Genomic DNA, 6744 nt, shown 5'->3' with positions numbered 1-6744 from the left:
GGGGGGGGCATGGGGGCACGTGCCCCCCAATCGGCTGGCCAAAAAAAAAACGGGGAAGAGGAGAAAGGAAGAGAAACGTAGTGGGAATGAAGAAATTATTGTTCATTATAATGTTATATTATAATAATGTTATGTTTTATTACATAAGAAACTTTTTTTTTTCATAATTTTATTTTGCTCAGGCCTAGATTTCTTCATTGTTCCCGGTACTCGCATTGTCTGTTTAACGTTTTTAAGTCAATATACACCAAATATATTTCCTCGCACTTTGACTTATTATTGTTTTATGTAGTGACATATGGTTCTTTTTCATGACTACTTAAAGTGATTGCCCCATTTTAAGGTGTTAATATAAAAATTTCCTGTCCGTGCTTACGTTCGCACTAGTAGATTGGTGAGATATGACTGCTCTTCATGAATTCCTAAAAATCAGTCCTTAAAATGTCCCTTTTTCTGATCTGAATATCAAAAATTTTCGATCGCATCATTTGTTTAGTGAAATACGTATCGTATGGTCTTAGTGAATTCTTACAAACAGGCCTTAGAATGCCTCTCTTCAGGTCTGAATATCCTAAATTTTCAGCTCGCGCTTCGCGCTCGCAATATTTTATGAGTGAGATGCGTATTATCATGATTACAATGACTACAAAAAGTGCTTCATGTGTTTAGATGTAGCAAAATCAGCAAGCGCTTTGCACTCGCATTAGATGACTATGGTGAGATATGTATACTCTTAATGGATTCCTAAAATATAGTCCTTAACATGTACTTGTTTGGGGTAAATATTTAAAAAAATTTCAGCTCGCGCTTCGCGCTCGCATTGTTTGTTTAGCGAGACAGGTATGTATCATGATTACAAAAATTTGCTTATAATGTCCTTTTTTTGGTCTGCATATCAAAAATTTTCAGCTCGCGCTTCGCGCTCGCATTATTTGAGCAGTGAGATACATATCCGTTTAATGGCACTGTCCTTAAAATGTCCCTATATTAGGTCAGTATACCTGGCAACTGAGCGCGCTTCGCGCACTCACTAAGTGACTCAAAAATTTTGCTGGTACCCCCCTCCCCCAATGCCGTGACTCACGGTACGCCACTGCAAGAACACCATGCATATCAACCACTCCCAATTGTCCTAACTTGTGATTTTAGTGGGGGTAATGTTGAAAGATCCCCATCCACAAGAACATTTGTGTCAATCATCCCCCCAACCAAGAATACCGATCGACACCCATGCGAACAAATGTCATGCCCCTTCATCATTGCTGCGGACCCGGCCGGGGGGGGGGGGGTGGTCAAATATATTGCTGTACACACGAGTGACCAAGAAATTGTCAAACACCCCCTAAACGAGTTTTTTCTCTGTGTGCAAAATAATCCCCTAAACAAGTTTTTCGCTGGCTTTATTTACACACTTTGGCCCCTAAAACAGGATCGAGTCGCCAAAATATGACCTCGGGGGGAAAAGCTAATTGGGAAAAAAACATACCCTAAACACGTTTGGCTAGTCTTTATAAAAAAAAAAGAGCTTTGGAAAAAAAACATACCCTAAATACGTTTGACCCCGCGATTGACCATTGACCAGTCTTTCAAAACCATCCCTTTTCTTAGTTGAAAATCTGTGTTTTTGATACCTTTTAACGAGTCCAAAACTGAAAAAAAAACACCCCTTTAAACGCGTTTTTTAGGTCACGCGTGTGTATAGACATATATTTGACTGCCCCCCCCCCCCGGGGGGGGGGGAGTGAGTGTGGTCTCTCATTGACTTTGTGTTATAAATACATAATCTTAAAATAAACTTTTTCAGATATTTACTACAGAGAATATATTTGTATTTGTAGAGAAACTAAAATGTTTTGAGAGGAAAAGTAATTGTTTTGCTACTTGGCAACATAATTTTTGCGGTAGTGAGTAGTTAATTAGCATGTTATCATTAAGTGGGTCTATATTACTAGACTACATTAGCATTATGGGTCAGGAAACTGGCCAGGTATGAGTAGTTGAGGACTCGAGATGGCGCTATTGGTTCGTATCTACTTTAATTTGTCATCATGCAGGATCGACTGGGAGCTCGGGAAAATTTCAAGGTGTCATGCATTGTTTTTTCCCCAAAAAAAATCTAATTTAGACAAATCAAAAATAACAACTTTACAGAAACATTTCATATTTGTGATAGTTACTCACCACAAACATTTCAGATTACACTTTTTGTTCAGTGCATGGTGATATATCATGATAGAAAATATAATATAAACCATAGATTTTACTTTATATTATTATGTTTCTGCATGTTTGAAAAATATAATAAAAACAATATAATCCATTTGGCACGAATATTACTTCTTTTTTTTTCAAAGAAAATTCCACCTGAAATATACTTTAATCCCAACGAGTCCAAATGATGTGAATGAGCTTGATACACTCGTTTCATTTGATACTGATCAGATCGTCATGGTAAATATTTATATTTCTGAAGATATAGGCGCCCTAGTAAATTTTACGATGTTGGCAAGCGAACAGATTTCACTGAATTCATAGGCGGGTGTGTGTAAGCTTTTGTATATATATATATATGTATATATACATACATCCCGGATATATACATATATATGACCGCCGAAAGACCGATTTTTCTGCCGTGGAAATGAGCTTCGAATTTTAATTTCATGCACGTTTCCACGGAAGAAAAATCGGTCTTTCGGCGGTCATATATATATATGTATATATATCCGGGATGTATGTATATATATATGTATATATATATATAGTACAGGACAAACGTTTACACACACCTATGGAATTCAGTGAAATCTTTTCGCTTGCCAACATCGTAATAATGACTTATTTGCAGATCATTACGAATTATGGGGGCTGGGGTTGATAATAATGTTAATAATAAAGATAAATGATAATACCGTCATTTTAATAAGTTCATTTTCCATAATTCGTAATGATCTGCAAACAAAGTCATTGTTCTTAAGACACTAAAAATAACTGGTATCCTTAATTTGCCCTCAACGGCAGCTCCTGTTGATTTTTACTGGTCTTGTTAAAAATATTAACTTGCCTAGTACGGTTATTCGGCATAGTAGGCCTGATATCGGGGGGGGGGGGGGTTGGAGGAAGAATGTGGGAAGAAACGCAGCTTTGTGAGTCTATCAACTTTTTTTCACTATTTTTTTCTCAAATTTAATTTTGCTTTAATGCGCTTCGCGCGGGATAAGATAACGTACAACTCCGATTACATGTATTCCCAACAACGTTTCTCTACTCGGCCTTTTTTCTGCATACACCACAATTATCGCAAGATATACATTGCTAGACCCTAACCATGCTACATGGCACATATCTACCGTAATGGTTGTATCTCTCTCAAGCTGAAATCCAAGTTCGGATATATCCTATAGCTAAAAAGGATTATTTCGAAGCATGATTTTTTTTTTTTTTGGGGGGGGTATACTTTCATCCATATTTTCCAGATCGAGAGTTAAATGCTGCATGATTTTTGTTGTTCTCTGAGGGTAAAGTCCTTACTAAATACTAGCTTTATTCAGTCAAATAAGTTAAAGCTTTTTATTACTTATTTTTCCCTCCCTCTCTCTCTTCTTCGCTTCCCCTCTTCTCTCCTGTTTTCCCTTCTTCGTTTTTCCTTTTGCTCTCTTTCTTTCCCCTATTCTTTCTCCACTTCCCTTTTCCCTCTCCCTTTTCCTTTCCTCCCTTTCCATCCTTTTTTTGGCGCCCCTCCCCCTTTTTTTCGCCTTCCCGGGGGCCCGGGCACCGAAGTCTGGCAATAAGATATAAACATGATATCGATTCTTTGATGAAAATTAACTAGTCCTGTAAGCCTATAATCATCCCTTTTAGAGAATTCTATGGTTCAGGGTAGTTTTGCTTTAAAATATCCCACCCCAACTTCCCGATAGCATGTAATGCGTGGTAAAGTGAATTATCACACTCTTTATAACATAATTCCACAATCTATGAAATATTCCTTTTTTTGGGGGGGGGGGGCATAGCACATTGCATACACTGTCAATATATTTTTTTCATGTCAGGTTTTGGTCGATACAAACGAAGAAATAATGCTGATTCCACACACCCAATAACGTTTCATTCCGTGACGATTGGCCTGATATGAAAATGTGTTTTCGTCTTATTCTCTAACAATATATTATAAATAGCTGGTTTTTTTTTAGTTATTGGTGGCACTGCACCAAGGCTCTGGGAACGATTTTTTAAGTGAGGGTGCTGATGTAAATTTGAAAAGGAAAAAAAAAGAAAGCAAAAAGAAAGAAAGGTTTTTTTTTTACAAAATTCAGATCTTTTTGGTTGCATTTTTTCAGTTTTTACACATCTCCCAGAATACCTGGGGTTGCTGCCTATGGAGAATAATACACGCAGCACCCCACAGGATTTTTTTTTGGGGGGAGGGGGTGCTTCGCCCCACTGCACCCCGCTTCCCAGGGCCATGAATTGTACCATGCTATTATATTTTGTTGAATTAAGAAATAACAATATGACGTTCATTTGCCAGAAGCTGCTGTCAACCTCCATTGTAAAACAGATTTCGTGCCTTTTTACATGTGAATCTTGAATCATCATTGTATTGATGATTGCAATTCGTCTTTAGAATCATCGGACCTTTAAATTAGGATCTTCCTGATTTCTTTGATTTTGAATAATCAAAGTTATCAAGTTTGATAGCAGAAAAGCCTATCTGTCGGAGAGTAGACTATGTCATTTATACCTTGGTCACATTTCCTCTACGGCGGCCATACGGCGAGTCGAAAACAGCCGTTTTATTAATTTTGATTCAAACCACATATTATGTAGTTGGACAAAAAATGTTAAAACGGCTGTTTTAGACTCGCCGTACGGCCGCCGTAGAGCAAATGTGACCAAGGTATTACTGCCTATATTTAAAAATTCATGTCGAAAATATTTATTTGAAAGATTACAAAATATCTTAAAATGATTCTTGATAAACCATTTGTGTGTGTGTGTGTGCGTGTGTGTTTGTATGTATTTTCTTATTTACTCTCTAGATTATCATTGTAAATATTTTTTCATCTCATTATCATTGTAATGTACTTTATAAGGGGCCCCTCTCACAAGCTCTGCTTCCATGGGGTCCCAAACCTATCATGTATTCTCATTTTTGTTAAACTATGTAATATGTCTCTTGTTTTGATTGGTTTAAATAAACATGAACTTGAACTTGACTGGTTGAGAGCATCTTGAATTGGAATTCAGCACCACCGATGAGGTGACCTTGGAGCTTTTGTAGGATTTTTTTAATGAAAGAGATGAATGGGATGTAGGCCTTTTTTAATGAAACAATAATCTATAATAAATAATACTTTCTTATTATAGTGAATGAATATTCTTTATGGGCAATTTGCAAAAAAAAATATTGCTGAACGTTTGAGAATACCCAGTTTCTTGTCAGCATTTCATTGGTATTTATAAGTTGTTATATAGCAGTATATAGAGTAGGAAAGGAATAGTGATTTTAAATAATTTGTATGACGTTTAAATGTTTTCTATAGGCCTACACTGTTAGAAAATTTATCCTTAAAATTAAAGAAGTTCCTGCAGCAGAGTCTCGAGAACACCTGTAATCTTACCAGAATGCGTAATCTTACATTATATCATGTCAAATTTCAGGAAATTGGTATTTGGTGTATGGAACCTTACAAGTTTCCTTAAACACCCTTTTCCCCTTTTTAAACAGACATGTTCTGTTAAATTGCAGAAAAATTCACGTTTTATGAATTTACAGAATGATTCTGTTATTGCTTTCTGCAAAATCTTTTTTTTCTGTAAAATCAGGGGGGTTTTAACAGTGTATGGATAACTATCAATAAAACTATGCAGTAGAGAGTGATTTTCTGGCCGTCATTTGATCATAGATGGCCCATTATAGTCTGAGGCAGGATACGCACCCCCGACATTAACGTCAACGTAGAAGCTTGTGGAGTGCTGTTCAGCGAGGTCGGCGGCAGCGAGGCGTGGTCGTCAAACTCATAGTAGGTAGTTTTCGCATTTACTACGGGGACACTCTCGACAACTCATCGATTCATTTGAAAATGCAATTAAAATCACAATAATGGGGAGCTGAGAGGCTTTTGTCGCCGACGTAAGTTGATGGACTGGGACAGCAGACCATCCGAAGATTTGCACCGGACGAACAATTGCAGTTATGTCGTCCAGAGTCAAGAGACTCCGATACTGTCCCGGTCCATCAACTTTCGACAAAAGCCTCACAGCTCTCTTTTGTGATATGACTTGCAGTTTCAAATGAATTTGTGCGTTGTAGAGAGCTTCTTCGTTGTAAATGCGAAAAGTCTGGATTGTTTTCGTAGGAGGAGCATGAACTTTTAAACAAAGGCAGGCAGAATGTCAACATTGATCTATGGAATTGAGACATTTAAAATGGTTGGATTCTTTGACCAATCATGTGCGGACGATTTTCGTCGATTATTGGAGAGGGGGTGCATCATTCAGCGAAGATACAGTTCATGAATAAAGTGTGGTTCATGGTAGTGGGATTGAATATTGAAATGTTATTTGAGTTAGTAAATGATTTTCTATTTGGTTTAGGATACCTTTAGAGAGTTCACAATTAACTCTGCCATTTGAAATCTGATACGTTATGAAGTTATAATGCAAAGGTGAGCAAGAAGAGTTGGAAATTTCAGTGTCAAAACTAAATTGAGCAGAAAATGGGTCAAGAACAAAAGGATA

This window comes from Lytechinus pictus, chromosome 4, assembly GCF_037042905.1.
Source record: "Lytechinus pictus isolate F3 Inbred chromosome 4, Lp3.0, whole genome shotgun sequence".
NCBI lineage: Eukaryota > Metazoa > Echinodermata > Echinoidea > Temnopleuroida > Toxopneustidae > Lytechinus > Lytechinus pictus.
Note: the sequence above shows the minus strand (reverse complement) of the source record.